Source organism: Nannobrachium achirus (genome assembly GCF_963921795.1).
Source record: "Nannobrachium achirus genome assembly, chromosome: 22".
NCBI lineage: Eukaryota > Metazoa > Chordata > Actinopteri > Myctophiformes > Myctophidae > Nannobrachium > Nannobrachium achirus.
The window spans coordinates 37,658,062-37,678,113 of NC_137829.1; the positions used below are offsets into that span (position 1 = coordinate 37,658,062).

The 20,052-nt window shown below is 41.4% G+C and overlaps 1 protein-coding gene across 1 annotated transcript in view; it reads left to right on the top strand.

Annotated features, from left to right (window-relative positions):
• Nucleotides 1-5,756: 5,756 nt before the first annotated feature.
• ptpn4a (protein tyrosine phosphatase non-receptor type 4a) overlaps nt 5,757-20,052 on the top strand; it is a gene marked incomplete at its 3' end in the record, with an annotated part of 142,647 nt that continues 128,351 nt past the window's right edge. The window contains exon 1 of the mRNA XM_080752885.1: nt 5,757-6,244. The remainder of the gene's footprint in view (nt 6,245-20,052) is intronic.

Here is a 20,052-nt window from a genome sequence, read left to right on the forward strand (position 1 = left end):
TGCCTCATATTGACACGGATGACAAATGTTTCGGCTTTCCAGGCTCCATCACCCAACATTATTGGTGGAAACAAATTTTTGCCAGAAAATATAAACTGAAAGACTCACACACAAACACACAAATGCACAATTGTCCTGTTTTTTCTTTAACAATGTTCAAATTTCAGGGTTTTATGTGTAAGCGTGTGGCCCATCCAGATGCTTTATTGATCTTAAAGGAGGACTTTGCCATTTTTCAACCCATCTTCATATAAAAGGTCCTCACTAATGTTCATAATAAAATAGCACAATCTTTTTCTACTCTGTCCAAGTATCTTAGGAGAGCTGTAGGAAGTTCAGAAATCCATAGTCTTGTGAAATCATAAAAAAAAAAGAATTAATCAATATTTTTGAAAGAAATTTAGATTTTTATTATCGCGAGAACAATGGCTTCCAGTTTAACATTGCAACTTTTCAGTAATAGAAAGCCTGCATTTTCTATTAGCTTGGATTCCCAATCGATGATGTCACTAGACAATGGGTTTCTGACCTGCCCACAACCATCCTCTGAGGAAAAAATAAAATAAAAAGCTATTTTTTAGTGAGGACCAATTATATGAAGATAGGTTGAAAAGTGGTGAAGTCCTCCTTTAAGTGTGCATTGTACCTGGTGGGTGTCGTACCATATGCAAATGGTACATCCTCAGAAAGGCAAGTAAAACCATATTGGAATCTATTATGTAACTTTGTATCATGAACTAGCGGTTTTAATTCTTGTGTTTGCTGTATATGGAAGTGCAAGCCATAGCAAAGAATTGTCCCCTCTGTCAAGCCAAGGAGCTGTTGTACACATGATGTCCACATGATTGTGCATACGTAACTGTGACATTGTAATGTGATGCTTGCATTATTTTCCACTTGGCCTATGAAAGATATCCGTCTCCAACACCCAATCGACCATTTTATTAAAATGTATATTTTAAATCGATTAGTTTGGTTAACTGTTGCCTGGTTGCAAACAATATGAAGCAGTTATCCCCGAGCCTTTTGTTTTAGGATGATTATCTCACTGGGGAATTCCACTCGTAGGTAGCTGCATCATTCTCACGATCTTGGATAATTTGTTAGTGATAGTAATCTTAATATTCCGCTTAGTGGAATCTTGTAACTTATCATATAGTGCCCAGGGCCTCTTAGGTTGTCTGTCTGCATATCAATGAGGTTTAGAGATATAGTGTTTTAATCATATCTCTGGTCTCGTGCCCTGGAGGCCTAACTAAATATGGAAGCATGTAATTAACATTTACAGATAGACACTGATGCCTTTTCATTGCAGTGCTATAAAATCGAAAGTTGACGCAAAATTGCCTTTAATGGTATGGGTTTATTATGATTGGTAAAATTGTAGGTCAGCTCTGCAATGTACTGTACGTACAGTAATCTTTGAATGGAGATTGTGCTAACAGCAAAATGGCTTGTAAGCCTCTTAACTCAGACATTTATGTTTTGAAGGTACTATTTGGTGTGGAAGAAATGTAGAAGTGAAAGTGAAAATGCATTGCTCTTAATTGAGTGGAAAAATGGACGTTATAGAACCTAATTTTACACTTGAAGTTAAATCAACAGTCTGTGATTGCAGGTAACATTGCACTGTGGTAATTCAAAAATGTCTGATATTCATTCATTCTGACTTGAAAAGCTGAAAATGTGCATCAACGATGCAGATGATAAGGAATTCCTGATAAATAATGTAATGTGCAAGAATAATATCCCCTTTTGACAACTTTCACTGAATGTGTAAGTGTACCCTGCAATTTCCCTGACTACAAAGTGGACTTCAGCATAAGTATGTCAACAACACTGGGCTTATTGTCTTGTTTTCAGCACTTCATTACATCCCCTGGCTTCCCTCAATAGCATACTGAGAGTTACAATGGCCCATTGTTTGTCCAATTACAGGACATTTCTTTTTCAAGCCACATGGGGGCAGCACAGCCCACATTGCGTGTCCCCAGTTTTGTTAGCGTAAGTCTTATAATGAAGGACTGGTTCCATTCATGACAGATTTTCTAAGGATGTTTTTTATGGCAGTTCTTTGCAATTGAGTTACAGAAAGGTAATAGACAGTGATGGAACAGAATGAATGATGTAAGCCAGTGCAATCTTTGTGTACATTTTTCATGTCAAAAGTCCTGATTTTTCCTCATTATTCAAGAGGACCAACATATATAAATCATAGGAGCATAATTAGGTCTCACAGGTATGCTCATCTTTAGCTTGGATGACAACACTATCTGCTTTTTTCTGTAAATTTCAGCCAATATGCATGTGACGCCGACTGACACATTCCATTTGTTGCAGTGCAGAGCCACCCTATCACTTTGAAAAATGTGCACAATACTTTCTGGATCCACTTCACTTTCATATGAAGAAGTCGTTAGGCCTGTCACCTAAAGGGTTACTGTCACTTTAAGAATCATCTTAAATAACAAGTTAACATTTTTATGATGTCATTGTGGGGATGCGCAATTATAAGTCAATCAAATTAATTATCTGTATAGCCTGACTGTATGACTACTTACTGTATTTGTCAGCTGTTTGGGCAGATTACACTAAGACAGTTTCAGACTGTTTGAGGATGCACAAAGAGATCCAGGAGAGAGACCACATGACCTACTGTATCTATAAACTATTATAATTTCAGGGCTGACAGCGGACCTTTAATGATTGGTAAGAATTTAGTTCAGCTGAATGAAGGACACATTTAGCATAAATTGTGAGCTTTGACTCCTGTCTGTCTTAATTAGTGTCTGCCTGAATGTTAGTTCAGTGTTCTGTAGCGCACAGTATGTACAGTACGTCCACACTCTTTCAATAATTTATTCAGTGTTCATTAATGGGTTCATGGGCGGTGATCTTTCTATATTCAAAGGGGTGCCCTTTGACCCCACCCTTTGACCCCCCACAGTATAGGCCTGGCATGTGCCCTTGTGTGAGTAATGAATGATGGCATGTTCTGATTTTGAAAAGCCCTATGACACAGACAACTAAAATGACGAACTGCATGCAAGGTGACAATGATTATTACTGTTTCAGAGTAGTCTGAAAGCCAAAGAATGGGAGTAGAACAAATGCCACGTTGAACACATTCTCCAATCAACCAGAGAAATGTTGTCATTTTAATTTGTATTATATTGTACTTTTACTCTCTGAGGGGAATGCTGTCTTTCCATGGAAGCATCCTGTTATATTAGCTCCTGTGTGTGTGTGTGTGTGTGTGTGTGTGTGTGTGTGTGTGTGTGTGTGTGTGTGTGTGTGTGTGTGTACGTACTGTATAGTGTGTGTGTGTGTGTGTGTGTGTGTGTGTGTGTGTGTGTGTGTGTGTGTGATTGTATGGTGTGTAGGTTGAGATATCATCTTTCAGTCATCCCATATGGCAATAATAGAAGACAACATGACTTACACTGTAACAACTGTAGGCTATTATTACACTCATGCTTTCTCTGTCATTCTGTTTACACACCCCAGTCCCCAACCACCACTTGACTAAAATAAAGTGTCTTTTGTGTTTGTGGGCTTTCCTTTACTGGGAGGCTGTGTATACTATCACCAGACCTGTTCTCTCACACTCATTCATAAGCAGATTTGGCCTGAATAAAAATGTTCTGCCAGCAAGTAAGTCAAGAGGTTTCATTGGGCTCGTATTCTTTAAAAGTAAAAGCAATAATATCACAATGTATAAAATTTGACTCGAGTAAAAAAGTAGGCTCCATGACGGATCGGGTATCGGAGGAGACCCGTTGTTGTCTTCACCCTCCCAATGGCTACTGTGGGGATTAGCAGGGATAGGTCAAACGTAGAGTATGGGGATGGGGGAATTGGCTTGACACTAAATTGGGTATATGGGGAAAAAATGTTTTCTTTTATTATCTCTTATGGGCAGGGTTTCTCTTCCTTACAACTGAATGTGTACGTACCGTGATCGCCTCAGATCCTGTGCTATTTTGTACCAATGATTGTTGTGATTGGAATGTGATTTGGGGTGCCATCACTATACCTGCCTCATTGTGACATTGTACCTTAATAAAAAAGATTTGAAAAGAAAAAAGTAGGCTCCAATATTATAGCATCACAAATAGGACAAAAGTTAAAGTAGGCCTACTACTTTTCAAAAATAGCAGCTCTGCAAGGTTGCATGTGACACCTTGTGACCTTGTCGGCTATTTTTGAATAGACAAAGTATAAAATAGGGCTTACATTTTTTTTAAACAACAACCTAGATCTACAAAGTCACTCAATTGTAACTAAAGCTGTCAAATAATTATAGTGGAGGGTCACAAGTAGCCTACTATATTTAATCGACAGATAGAAATGCTCAAGTAAAGTAGGCTATACCTTGAAATTATCCTTAAACTCAAGTAAAGTAGGCTATACTTGAGTACTTAATTACATTCCACCTCTGGTTGTCGGCTAGTAGATCAGAAATTACAGAAAAGGATCATTGAATATAGTTTTTAATTTTATTTATGTTTTGCTTTTTTGAAAATGTTTTGAAATAATTAAAAAAAACAAATTGTAGGAAACAAAAAAAAAAATGAAGGGACCCACAAAAATGTGTCTGCAACCCACACATGGATCCCTACCAGGTCCCTACTCCCTACACTGTGTTTGGGACCCCCTCTTTCCCAAGTGTTTCAACCCAAGTGTTTCAACCAGGTGGATGTGGTTATGCCTAAACCTAACCTTATCCAGTAAAACTATGCTTAAACCCAACCAAGAGTAGTTCACCCCAAAACAAATGATTTTCTTATTGACTACTCAAGCCATGGAGACTTGAGTTCAATAATATTTTTTTGTTTTTTGTCGCATTCCTATTCCTGACGGTTTCCCCATCCAGTGCCATGCATTTGGGTCCCCATTCAGGGCCATGCATGCATTTGGGACCCCATCCGGAATCAATGGGGGTAAATTTACTATAATCACATTTTTGTCTTAGGAATGCGACAAATAGGCTACCAAAAAAATATTATTGAGCTCAAGTCTCCATGGCATAGCCTGGTACAGACCCTGAATCGCTATCCACGCGACCACGCCCCTTTACAAATTTGTTTAAACAAAATGTCAATTCAGGCGTGTCCTCACAAACACTATGCCTAAAACCAGGGACGTGCTGGCCATTGGGAAAAGCGGGACAACTCCCGAACGGCCAGTTCATTCCCGGCCGGTCCAGGCCGGCCATTAGGGGGAAAAAAATAATTTCCATTTTGGGGGCTGGGCAGCCAACAAAGTAAATCGTCACTGTCGGGCAGAAACCTCGTATCTCCAAGTTTCAAATTTGTACATTTTTTCGCAAAGTAAAGCCCTGCTTCATCATGCAAGGCCGTCGCACAAAAGTAGTGAAAACAGCAGATCTACAAGCACACAACGGCCCAGCACGTCCCTGCCTAAAACCCTGACAAAAATAATGCCTAAACCCAACCTCAAAAGTCAAAACCACGCCCACCTGGTTGAAACACCTGGGAAAGAGGGAGTCCCCCCAGACAGTGCGGGCTAAGGAGGACGGAGTGTTGTACAGCTTTAAAAAACAAACGCCCTCCCTCCCGCGACGTGGTCCCGCCCCTGTGCGCTGGTGGCGCTAGCTGGCGGAGCTTTGCGCCATTACGTTGCTATGCTGATGATCATCAGCCCCTGTGTAGTGCTGCAAGACAGGCGAGCAGCTGCAGACACACACAGTCACATACACACACAACTGACAACGGACGGGGGGGAAGAATCTACTGCTGCTGCTGGGAGAGAAGAAAGTAGGAGACGCAATATCTGTCTATAATCCCGGGTGTCCAGTCCGGATCGTCATCTATCCTGACATATCTATGCCGGTCGCGTCGTCTTTTCGCGTGGGATTATTACTGCCGAGGCACATATCATTTTCTCCAGCCCGACACCCCCCCACCACCACTGGCTGGTGTTGGTGTCGTATCTAGCCAATGGTTACTGTGGGGGCTTCTTCTGGCGTGTGGATTATTATTCGCGTGAGGATCGAGCCAGGAGGAGGAAGAGGAGGCCCCGGCGGTCTGCTGGATGTGTTCGGAGAGGAGGAGAAGAAGTGATGAAGACCATGGTGATGCTGATGCTCCGGTTCGGTGGTCGGCAGCAGGGTTCTTGCAGCGGGTGAACTGAGCTTGGATGTTCAGGTTCATTTATTCCTTCTACAGCGAATCATATTCCTTCAAGTAAAAACTGGACGCCCCTGGAACAGTTGATGACGGTAAGGAGGTCCCCGAGACCCGTGGTGGTGGAGCGAGCTTCAGGCAAAGCAAAGAGAGAGAGAGAGAGAGAGAGAGAGTATTTTCTATCAGTGGTGTAAAGTAACTAAGCACATGTACTTAACTGCCGTACTTGAGTATTTTGAGGTATTTGTACTTTTACCGGAGTACTTCCAATTTCTGATACTTTTACCTCTACTAACTCCACTACACTTCGAGGCTAATATTGTACTTTTACCCGACTACAATTATTTGAAAACTTTTTAGTTGTTACTTTGCAGGTGTAAATTATGATATTATAAGACATACATTAACCACTTTAGCCCCATTCTATGCCTTGGCTATTTTCAAACAATTTGGATTCTTACTTTTGGTACTATTTAAGTACATTTTGATCTAAATACTTTAATACTTTTACTCAAGTTCTGTGAATTCCGGACTCTCACTTGCAACTGAGTATTTCTATTGCAGTATTGATACTTTTACTCAAGTAAAACATTTGAGTACTTTCCCCCCCATCACTGTTTTCTATTGAGAGAGAAGCGTCGACACGGGGTCGCGATGTCACTTTTCTCTGTTGATAAATAATAATACAGTCATTTTTCGGTCGCTTTATGAAAGGAGCATTTTTCTAGAAGACAGCCAACTAAAGCAGCTATAGCTAGCTAAGCTAGCTTAGCACTGTCACTTTCCCCCACCAAGCAAAGCAACTTGATGTTTTGCACAAACCGAGGCTGGATTATGAAGCCCAACAGGGCTGTGCACGGTCACGTGAAACCAAATGCTGTTCTTTGCAATATACTTGAGTTTGTGAATTTGGCCAAAGCAAATAAGTCTAGTATTCACGACATGAGCAGCGTTCTGCCGCTGGCTGCTGTTAGCTAACTGATACTTAGCCCATTCAAATGTCTCTCAGCTTACTTTTTGTGGCTGCAGAACAGGCATGCATGATGCATTACCTTTTAGAAGTCATACATCAGTGGTTCTCAAACCTTTTCATGTGAAGGACCCCCAGATTGACACTAGACTTGCCCGCGGACCCCCAGTTGAAAAGATATGCCAGGGAGTCCCTGGCAGGAACCCCCATATAAGAGAAGATTTGTACAGCTCCAGCAATGATTCCCGACCATTTTAACTTCAAGGACCTCCTCGGTTTGATGCATTAGGCTAACGGACCCCCATTTAATGGTATTTATATCTCTCGAGACCCCCATTTATATAGTTAATTTAACTCTTGAGAGTGAATGGAAACCAATAGGAATTTGGTATACTGTCTGGGTTACATAGCCATAAGGGTCCATTTGGTTTCTATAACTATCATTTAGAACTCCTCAAGGACCCCTGGGGGTCCCCAGACCCCACTTTTTGAGAACCAATGTTATATGGACAATGGAGTATACGTATTTATTTAAGTAAACAACCCCATATAGAGCTAGACTCTAGAGTTTATATTCGCGTGTTAAAAGTCCTGCAGGAATGTTGCAAGCTGGTGGGCGTCCGATTTGGCTGCAATGTTGCTATCTCTAGTTGAGCTCGTTTTGAGTAGCCTATTATGTTAATGGTTATTATTTTTGGAGGCATTAACAGTCAGCAGGGGCTTGGCAAGTTCCAGAAGTCTTTTTCGGCGTTTATTTGTTTTTGTTACCCCTAGCTGTCTGCATTCGACTGTAATCCAGTGCGACAACACGCATTCATGTCTACAGGCAGCTATCATGTTCTTCGGCAAGAATATGACGTAATTTCAGGGTTCATGTTATTCACCGTTTATTACCAGGGTACATACGCTGTGGCAAAACATAGTTTAGTTCGTGTTATTGCAGAAACGGCAGAAAAGGCCTATTGTGGTAATCTGTTTATTGCAATTATTGCGAGCCCACTTGTGCTGCATGCATCATTAGACTGAACGATCGGATGTTTACTCAGGTATGTATGGCAGACCTGAGCACCTCAGCCCGTCAATGATGTGCTTTGGATTGGATGTGAGGAGGACGACAGCTCTAACGAAACGTCCCTTTTTTCATCGATGACGTAATCCTCCACCATCAGTGCCACATCTTTAGGGTCGCAGTCAGTCAGATCCTTGCTGCTTGCTTTGCCAGTAGTCGTTGCTGAGACAACAACATACTGTAAGCCTATATGGAATATATGGATGCATGTTCCGTTTACTTTACTGTCATTTAATTTTCAATGGTGGACCCCTAAATTGACACATAATAGCCTGCGGATGCCCATTTGTTCTCTTCCAGGGACACCCAGAAGACTGTGTGTGTGTGTGTGTGTGTGTGTGTGTGTGTGTGTGTGTGTGTGTGTGTGTGTGTGTGTGTGTGTGTGTGTGTGTGTGTGTGTGTGTGTGTGTGTGTGTGTGTGTGTGTGTGTGTGTGTGTGTGTGTGTTTTCCCCAAACTTTTCCAAACATTTCTGAGAGATTTGTAGATCTGGTATTTTTGAATAGCCAACATATAAATGGATAAAGTGGTTAAATGATTGATGCTACATTAACTACTTTCGCTGGGGACCCCCAGGAACCCTCCCAAGGACCCCACTTTGAGAACCAATGCTTTAAATAGCCCATCATGCATCAATATTTATGGCAAAAGCATAATGACGAATACACAGATACAAATTACAGTAACCAGTTAACCACACCAGTAACATTAATATACACTTACAGTAAGGTAAGCCCTCAAACGAGTCTGTGTCTGAATACAACCAAACTCATGGCAGTCTACAATTAGAATTACAACCTGTAAACAGAAATGTAAGAGCCAGTCAAATTCCTTGAATTCCAGTGGCAAGATTTCTAAATTGATTGCAGGGGATCAAATAACTACCACCTGTACTTATATGGAATATATGGATATGGAATTAATGTTGTCACATCACATATTTATATTTTGAAAGTTGATCTTTTCCATTAGATGCTATTCTAAATTCAGGATAGCAAGGATTATTTTGGTCTGGAAATTACTTGCCTCAGGCTAGTAAGCTTCTAACATTCCCAAACATGTAACAGCGTAAACATTTTCTGCTCATTGTTGACATAGGATTCTCTCTCTGATTTAGATGGCAGGTTGTAAAAGGTAGAATATCATGATGCAGTTATTTACAGTGAGATACAAGCCCAAGAGCTTGGTCAAATTAAGGTGTGACTCAGTTTTCAACAATTCTTCACTTGTTTCACCGTAAGTGTGATGTCGTAAAAGTAGATTTAGAAGCCATTCCCCTGCCATTATTTAATCCTAAACATAAGGGGATTCTCCACAACAGAATGACAAAACAAATGATTGGGGGACCCAGTGATGTTACTAGGTTTTCAAAGTAATGGGTCCCGGGACCCACAGGTGGTCATTCAAATGGGTCCCAGAAAAGTTTTATGAGTCCTCAATACAATGTTTTCGAGCGCTGTGAGCTTGTAGATCGGCTATTTTCAAAATGTTTGCCTATTTCTTATATTTATTTTACAATTTGGCTAATGTTTGAACTTAGAACTATACTAAAACATGTGCCCTTAATGAATTCGGGCGCGCAAAATGGCGTCAGACGTCAGTGGAATCAAAACATTGACGTTTCTATCGCCTGTTTAAGACTTTCTATGTGGATTTTATTAGTGTTAACGTAGGGTAAAGTAGGATGCTTTCACCCATGAACAATGGGTCTGTGGAATTTTAAAATGTTTTTCTTTTACTGCGACACGGTAAATTATTTTAACATGGACTCCAATAGAGGCGCATCCCCGGGACCCCAGGACCATGACATGAATGAGTCCCTGGGTGACTTGAATGAGTTTTTGATGCGGGATGCGCACGTAATGACATCACTGGGGACCTACTATACATTGATCGATTCGATAATCAAAGCTACTGATGGACAAACATGATGTAATTAAGAGTCTGACATAAGTTTTTAACTGCAGTTTTTGTATCTACAGCTTGAATTTATAGTTTCACAACTTGATCGCTTCAAAATATTCATAGATCTGCTGAAAAGAATCTCATCTTGACTTGTCGGTCGGTGTCTTACATTTTTGTGAAGTGTCCTGAAGTCATGACCTGTCTTTACTGACGCTTCACAGGGTAACACACCTGATGTCATGTGTATCTGTATAGCTTAATTTGGGGATAAACTGCTCCTGCTAACTCAGGGTAGCGTCCCAGTGTTCCCTGGGGAGCAGAATAAGAGTTAGGCAATAGGTTCTGATATAACAATTGGATGTATTATATAAATTGGAGGTATTATTTTTAGAATCAGAGGCTGCAAAAGCAAGATTGTGTTGTTGTACCCTACATTATTTCTTCAATTATTTAGGAATAGTTCTACAAGATTTTGACAATTTATCCTGGCTCCAGTTAAAACTCAATACATTAAGTAGGCTAATGAGGTTCCAAAATCGCCTATTAGCCTATAGTGTTTTCTGATGGGGTTTCTTCCAATAGCCTTGAATTTGGCTGGGATGGTAATTTTAAGACCACTTAGTTCAAAGTATGTAGTGTTTATCCCCTTAAGATAATGGGCTGTTGCTGCCATAAGGACAGGCACTGCTATTTAGAGAGGAATACTATAATTTATTTAAAATGCATTGCAATATTTCTGTTCCACTGCCAACACCATCATTTCAATTCTTTCTTTCTTTCTTTCTTGCTGGCTTGCTTGCTTTGCGATGTCCCCCTTCTTCTGACTTCTCCACCTATCAAACCTCAGCCCTGTCGCCCTCCACCCGTCTCTCACTGTGACTGCTTCTTTGGTTTGTCTTGATGTTGAAAGGCATACCCCAGTACTCAGCATGGAGCTCTGTAGTGTTGACAGCTCTTAGTAGTGGTGTCAACTGACAGTCTTGGTAAGAAGACTACAGCATAGGCTATGCAGGGCAGCACTGGTGTTAGGCTTCAAAGAAGGCAGAATTTCTGTAGCTCGCATGTATAGGATCAATTTCATTGCCGGAAGCTCAGGCTGGCTGGTCAACAGTCAAGATTTACTACTGTCACCTTGGTGTAAGTCAGTAGTTTTGATACAGCAAACATGATATAGCATCATTCCCTTAACCACATGAAACCTAGTGTCCTATTCTGTGCAAGACATTCAAGGCAAACATTCGGTGAAAATAGGCGATATACATGCTCACGACACGTCACACCTGTAGATTTGGTGTGGAGAGAAAAAAGGAGGCCCACTGGGGGAACCCCGGTCAACAAAGTGTATATTAGACACGCCCCCAAGCCAGTACATACAAATGCTAGCTCTGTTTCCCTATGAATGAATACTGCAAAAACAGCTGGCGGATTGTTTTAAAAACACAGCGAGTGTACAGCAGACATGTTGTTGTTCATGTTAATGAATAAAGTTATGTATTTACTTTATTATAAAGTGTGTTAAATATTGTAATTCCCACGGCCATTTTCAATGCATTTTAGTACAGTGACGTCAGATAGAATATATGTGTGACTGTGATCGCGACACGTCGTTTTGACTCCGGGTGGGTTGGGAAAATGTCTCCTCCTCCTTCAGAGAACTATGTATAGTTCCATTGGCAAATATTTTCATAACTATTAAACAATTACATTGTGACAATGGCAAAGCAGAGGCCATCTTTACTCTTGTCTATTAGGGATGCAAATTATCGAAGATTAATTCATTGATAATTGATAACCTTATCGATCGATTAACCGATTAATTGATAAGCTGTGTTTTTTACGATAATTTCTTAACATCAATTAATCGATATAATTGAATGTGAATTGTAAATCTGATTGGTATTTCCCTGTCAAGATCCTCGTTGATCACCCAGTTTTGTACAGCCAGTCTCCCCAATGATATTCACTGCTTCTCAGTGAGAGCCCTGTCAAAGAGCAGCCTGTTCATGTTTAACCAAGAGGACCAGCTGCCTGCCCGTTCCATTATGACCCATTGGAATGCTCACAGTCCTAGTTAGACAGAGTTTGGCCAAATGTTGCCGTTTACAGTTGCTAAACTTTGAATGCATGGCGCTTAACAACCTTGTTTTCGAGGCCAGTTGATTCTTAAGGCCAGTGCATAAAGATTGTCAACAAGATGGCACAGAACTGGTGACTCCTTGCAAAAGAATCAAATTGCATGATTGTGTGTGAACTAGGGCATTAACGAAAAAGTCGACAAGTCGACTGAGTCGACTCCCACCAGAGAAAGTCGAAGTTGAAAAAAAAAATCATTTTCAAGGACTCGATTGGTTAAAACATTGCAATGCCTATGCTCCCGATGTAGTTCATGAGAACAACGCAATGACTTACTACGATTCAGCACGGTTGGGTTTCTCAATGGAGACAGTACAGAGGACATTCTTTCATATACTGTAAAAATGTCTCAGGTTCGGAACTTTATCCTAATCTGCAACAGTTCTACCACTGTGTCTGCATGGCAGTCCTGCATGCATCCCAGCATCACACAGCCATGCATTCAGTCAGCCATGCAACCAGCACTCCCTCTAAGTCAGCCAGCTAGTTAGTGGTCTTGCAGGGCGGATATGGCACAACTTTTCAGCAAAAATCTCCTCCAGAGCCCTAAACACAGCTGTGTTTACTCTCTGTGCTTGCTATCACGCCCACACAGTGCCAAAGCAAAGGTTCCTCGGCTAATCTGTACATATGAAAATAAAAAGTAATTGCCATTAATCATCATGCATTTCATTAATTTAGCAAGGCAAAATGAAGTGTCCTTTCATTAGCCAGGTTTTCAGGCACATGCACACCTATTATCAGTTGTGGGGAGATGGAGAAGACACAAGGTTGTTGTTTTTGTTCGATCGAAACCTGAAAATGTAATTTTCAGTTTCAGTCTGACATTAGTCTTTAAAGAATATCCTCATCATTAACTGAGCAGCAGAAACCGAGAGTAGCCTGTCTAAAATGGCATGTGCTTGCTGAAATTGAAGAAAAATGACTAATCTTTCTGCTACTAGAATAGATAGACTAAATAGAATAGAATAAATAGACTAGACAGCAACCGGGTTGTACATTTAGTGTTAAGTCTGACCATTCATAATGAGACTTTCAGAAGTACAGCAGTGTATGTTGGTGTGTCATGTGATCTCATGTAGTCATGGCCCATCTATGTAACTTCAACAAATGTATTTTTGGGGGAAAGCGAGGGGTCAGTGTCTCAGTGGTATAGTGCCTCTCAAACTCCCAAAATGCTGCTTCCATAAATGTCTGGCTTTAGATGCAATATTATTAGATTGGGCCCCCCCCTTCTCTCTCACACTCAGACGTTCTGTCTCTGGCTCTGTCTAATGTCGCTGGAAGTGTGGATCATGCATAACTAATCAGATGAAATTGCATATTATGGTAATGCTGTTCTCGGTTAGTGGGCAGTTGTAATGGTTTGATTAGCTGAAACAGCGTGTTGGGAGGGAAGGGAGTCAGAGCTATGGTGTTCTAGGAAATGAACCTGCTTGTATCCTGAGTCTGATAAAACTACAATTAGGCCTAAACAGTTGGACACAGATAAAAGTATTCAGGCATAGAGGCAAGTACACAATTATGCAGATACAGATACGGAAAGATACACAGTACACAATGAAATATGTCCATGCTAATGCTTATGAATGCACAATGGATGCATGCACGTACATCTGTAGCAGTCATGCAGACAAACAAAGCATCGCACGCACGCACGCACACACACACACACACACACACACACACACACACACACACACACACACACACACACACACACACACACACACACACACACACACACACACACACACACACACACACACACACACACACACACACACACCATATCCTGACCATGATTAATAACGGGGTTTGTTGGGTGAAGACGGGACTGGCCTATGACTAATACACAGTTCCACATGGGAAATTGAAAGAATTGAGATGAAATGGTTTATGCAATCATCTGTGAAAGAGGTGCGTGCGTACGTGCGGACCCTCTTCTCTTTAGCACAGAAGTGGTGAAAATGCAACCATTTGGACTGCTGTTCTCTGTTTTTTGTGGAGATGTTCACAGCAGCCCCTCAAGATCATCCGAATCCACACTTTGAGCGATGAGATTAATGTCGCTTCTAGGTTTGTAATGTAAAAAAAAATATACCCAAAAAATCAAACACATCCAGGGGATAAAAACAACAACAAAAAAGATTCAGAGCGTTATAAACCCAAACTAAACTAGAAGCAGTGCTCTTCCGAGCACAGGTCTCCACCAGGCCAGGCGTCCTAGTGGTGCTATAATAGGCCAATGTAAAAAGGGTGGCATGTGTTCTTCACCAATCTTAGACCTTTCATTGTGATTTGAGGCATTTTGTCCAAAAGGAACCAATCTTAAAACTTTGAAAGCCAATCTCAGCCTATCAGGATGGAATATGGACAATCAGACAGATCCATGTCGATCACATGACTGTAGAGATACTGTCTACCGATTTGCGTGATTCTTGGACAAAATCTGTAGGAGTACTGACCAAAAGGTCGTTTTGCACAAATTGGCTTCCTGGTGGCGCTAGAACAGGCCCATGTGAAAAATGTGGGGCAGAGGATCTGAATTGGCATCCAGGGAGAGTGTGTGCTCAGTTTGGCGACCGGGCCAACGGCGACTGAGATTAGGTGGTAATAAACTGCGAGTCCTCGCAGACGGACGGAAGCACGGACGGACGGACGGAGACGAAAACATACTCTCCCCCATGCCTTCGGCTGGTGGAGACAATAAAACTGAATTTGTTGAGGCAGTGAAGGTGATCCTCTTCAGCTGCGAGGGGTTGAGATTAGGATACAGTGGCTACTGGCTGGCAATCAGAACCTCACATCAGGCCAGCCGCAGATTATAATCTGAGATTACAATTCCCTGTGTCTTCACAGTGGGGGCGGTGAGATGGCGTCAACTAGATTACAGCTGACTTGTTTCTCTCTGGGGGCTGAAAACGGGGGGCAATTTGAATGGGGACTGACATGCAATCTTAACACAAGAAGTTATGACGTGTAGTAGCCCCTTTATTTTAAGGAAATGATGAGAGAAGAAAATGCCTTTACTCTTTTCAGCAATGGTATTTAGAGCATATAGGATGCTTGACCTACTTTTTGCCCAATGGCTACTCTGGCTGCTGGGAGTCTAAAATGTACACATACAAGTGCAGATTAGTGCGTGCTTTCTTTAAAGTTGCAGAGAGTTTGGATATGAGTTACTTGGTAGAAAGAAATGGTAAGAATAGTCAGTCACTTTGCACAGAATTACTCAAAAGACGAACCCATCATCCTCACTGCCAGTGATGCGAGCGAGCAATGAAAACATTGAAAAGTCATCAAAAAACATGTTTCCACCGGACTGTCCCCACGACTGATTCTTTGACTTCCAACCGTAAAATATGTCCCGCTGTATCTCTTTTTGAACGAGGTTTCCTAACTCGAGATAGGCACACTGCTTTGCACCCGTTCCTGGAATACAGCTATTTTGATTGTCTGAAGTTTGATTAAGATTGATGGAAATTGGATGTTCAAAAGGCATAATGTATGGACAACACAGTAGCCGCTGCACCCTCACGTTGTTCCTCATGTATTTCATATGTATTTATATTTGAGGATTGTTCATGGTATGAGACCCTCATCATTTCATATTTATACCCTAGTTCAGTAAAACGATATAATGAGACCCTCGTTACTTCATATTTATGTTTCAGGATGGTCCCAACTGTAATTATAGTGAGAGCCATCAGTAGAGGAACAAGTCAGAGCCGGGCAGAGTGCATGATTGGGCTCCCACAACCACAATCCTGTGAGCGCTGTAGAGAAGCCAGCTTCAGAAAAGCACTATGGTGATAAATAATAGCCCATTAAAGCTTGACAACACATCCCGCCAACTGCAGGGCTTACAAGCCTTACTACAGTTTTCTAACACGCAATTTCAGAGTTCCAGCACCACCATGGAATGGACCCACTACAGCTAATGAGCAGTACTGTACATTATCAATAGCTATGTTAAAGGACAACTTTGTTTTTTTACAGCAAGGGTTCATATTTTAGATTGTAATTAGAGAAAAGAAAAGATAAGTGTTAAAATGTTTTCATTTACTTCTTTCTATCGTTTTATCCATTTTAGAGAGTTTGATTTCAGTGCATGCATGCAAGTGGCTAAATATGTCTTTTTAGACACAATGAGCCGACAAATTCTTTATTACTATTTACAGTAACCCTACTAGCCCCCATAAGTCGCACCTAACCATGAAATATTGCGGCGCATGTTGGGAATAGGCTTAGTGTGTCTAAAAAGACATATTTAGCCACACATGCCCCAAACCACTGAAATCAAACTCGCTAAAATGGCTAAAACAATAGAAAGCAGTAAATGAAAACATTTGAACGCTCATCTTTTCTTTTCTCTAATTACAATCTAAAATATTAGCCCTTGTTGTAATAAACCAAAGTTGTCCTTTAAGAAATATTGGCTGTCATTTGAAGTACAAGAACTGACAAAGAATGAGGACCACTCACCACTATTTGAAGGGCACTATCTACAATATGTAGGCTACTATAACAACCATTTAAACTACAATTAACTAATTCACATTCTTGCAGACGATGGCAGTAACGGTACTGTACCTGTTATCCCGATGAAGGCAACTTTCGTAGTGTGGATTAATCCCTAATGTTGTCAGGCTTATCTGGACTGGAGTAGGGAACCCAGGCTTTTCATTCGCCTTCGGCTCAAAAAGATAGGCCTGGGCTAACGTGTTGACATGTCAGGTATAACGTTAACCAACCAGAGTGTAGGGGGCGTCGCTCCAAATGTTGTGACGTGGGGCGATGGGGTAGGAGAAGGGGAGTGGAGGGGGGTGGGGACGGTTGCACAGATCGGTGAACCAATAGGATCTCCCAGTTGTATTCAGCCGGGAGATTTTGAATCCGCCCCTCTAGACCAAATTCAGCGCCTCTACTGGCAGGCTACATCTGGAGTAGCAACAGGTGGAGGATGAGGGTGAACTAAATATGCTTCTAATTTGGGCTGTACACATTGCTTGTTCCCTTTTTTTTCTTTGTACAGTGTGCATCGCATAGTGAGATTAGGATGTCACAAATGTGTGATTTCATTTTATCAGGCTCGTTGCCAATATAGTGCAGTGCAAAAATCACAATATACACAGTACATAATGCACAAAGCCACCGCTACCCAGACTGGCAATACAATTAATTTGATGAAACACTAGAACATACATTTAAGGACACAATCTTCGACTGACAATGTTCATGGCAAGGTTTGTCAGCATGTTATGTTGAATGATATTTTCTTCAATTAAAATTGATAAACAGTTAATCGTTGGTGTATAATGTACTGTAATATGTAATGTAGTTGTCTTAAAATATGTTAAAATAGATGTTTGTCTGGTCATTGTTTAGGCCTACAGTGATGTAATTTCACCACTGAATTATTTTTGTGATCAGAGCCTCTGACACAGTTATTAACAGGATTACATCAACAACAACTAGGCTTTTATCTTGTTTGAAACCCCAGCTTATGTGTCTGTAGGCTAACCTTTGAGGAGTTTAATGTGTGGTATTGTGGTTTTTGGGGTAGGGGGGCGGTGGACCGTGGAAGACACACAGCAAGAAAACAAGTTTTTAGTTTTTACTCATCCCCACATATTGGTAGTAGAACATGTTACCAAATTACTAATTTGCCACACAAAATACGTTTAGTGAAAGATGCCAGCAGTGTCAAACTGAATGAACCGTGTACCTTTCTTTCAAACTGCAATGTGTTAATGTCTCTTCATTGTTATATTTGACCCTTGGAAAAGAATATTCCTGACAGACACTTCAGTTTAGTCATTGCTGTGACACTGACACTGCTCCTTTTGAAAGCTGCAGTGCATAATGAGATCCTAAACCTAAAACATACTATGAGGACATGTCTCAACATGTAGCAATTCACTTGCTGAACTCTTGTAAATCGCTGGTCGCGTGTAAGACATCTGCCCATCCAGTTATGACACTGGTCTTCTGCGGTCTGACTGATTATTTTGATAAATTGAGTCATGTCTCTGATCAGGGCTCCTTCCGTCTTGAACTTCTGCCCTGTTGCGTTATCAGTCCATGCCTCTGTGGCGTTTTTAATGGTCAGCCCATGACAGGAGTGATATGATTATGTTTGACTGTTGCCTGGGCATTTGTGATTTCATCAGCCTCATCAGTTAGGCTTCTAAGCTGTTCTCAATGCATCCACATTGAACAACCCAAAGGAGATTTCCTAGAACAGTGGTTCTCAACATGTGGGTCGTGACCCCCAGGGGGGGTCCGCAAATTATTTTGGGGGGGGTCCCCAAATGTTTAGATAAATGTTAACATTGTTTTCTCACTCAACAGTAAACAGACCAACATACAATTGTCAAATATTAGAGGCAGAATTTGTGAAAATAGCCGAATTTGTGAAAATAGCCGATCTACATGCTCACAACGCCTCGCTATACAATTCCAAGTGCTTGTGCAGGGTGGGGGGGGTCCCCAGTTCAAATATGATTATTTTGGGGGGTCACGGCCTGAAAAGGTTGAGAACCACTGTCTTATGCCTCATTCACACTGCAGATATATAGTTGAACGTTTTGCTTGCTTGGTCAATGTTATCTCAATGGAAACCAGCTTTAAAGCTTTCAAAGCTTTGTTCTGTGTATGTCCTCTATCTTTAAAGCTGGTTTCCATTGAGATAACATTGACCAAGCAAGCAAAACGTTCAACTATATATCTGTAGTGTGAATGCAGCATTAGAACATGGAAATAGGTTCAGCAGTGGCTGGTTAGAGGAAATGGGAAAATGAAATAATGGCAGGAGAAAAATAAATAGGTATCGGCTGTCACACTGACGGCACTGCAACTAAAGCTGGGATCAAAACATGCTGAGATGGTGCTGCTGTTCCAAGAAACTATAATGGAAACGAGATTGATGATAGGATTACATTTGGGCATTTTCCCTCCAAAAAGACGAACCTACTGTATCTTCCATGTTGATCTTGCAGCCCAGCCCTTTATTCGACACGTCTCAGGTATGTGGGTTGAGCTCACTCGTGTGCTAACTCCTTAGTTGTGTTTTTGCGCATGTTTTGGCTTGTCCTTTCCCTCAACAGCCCCCACCCCCCCACACCACCACAACCATCCATTCCAGTGAAGCACACGTACATGTACACACGCACTCAGGGGTGTCACACCAAATTCTGGGCCCTGGGTACAAGGATTCACTGCCCCCCATGAATGGGAACGCGAATGGGAACGCATTATTATGCATTTTTTTGTGCTAACTATTGAAAAAATTGCAGATATTCAAGATCACAGCGTGGCACCGAGTCCTGCGCTGCGAGCTTGTAGATCTTCTATTTTTTTTAAATCGTGAAAATTTGTGCAAGTCTTTGAATATTTCAAATCCTTCTAAGGTTTTTTGAAAAACCTATGTTTCTACGTCAGTGGTGCTCAAACCTTTTCATGTGAAGGACCCCCAAAATGATATGTATTTGGCCACGGACCCCACTCTCAAAATATTTAGTAACGGGGACTCCCCCAGAAACAAAAATATTCAAAGATTTGCACACATTTTCACGACTTTTCAAGTATAGCAGATTTACAAGCTCGTATATCTGCTATTTTTCAATAGCTAAACTATAAAATTAAGGCCCCTCCACCTTGGGCCCTTGTAACTCAGTCCCACGTTTCCCCCCCTTGTGACGCCCCTGCCCTGCACGCACTCAGCAGGTTGTGTACCTGTATAAACACATGCAGGCACAAGCAACGCAACCTCCTAGAGGTGTATTGTGAGGTGCGTTGTAAAAGGTTGTACTCCTCACAATT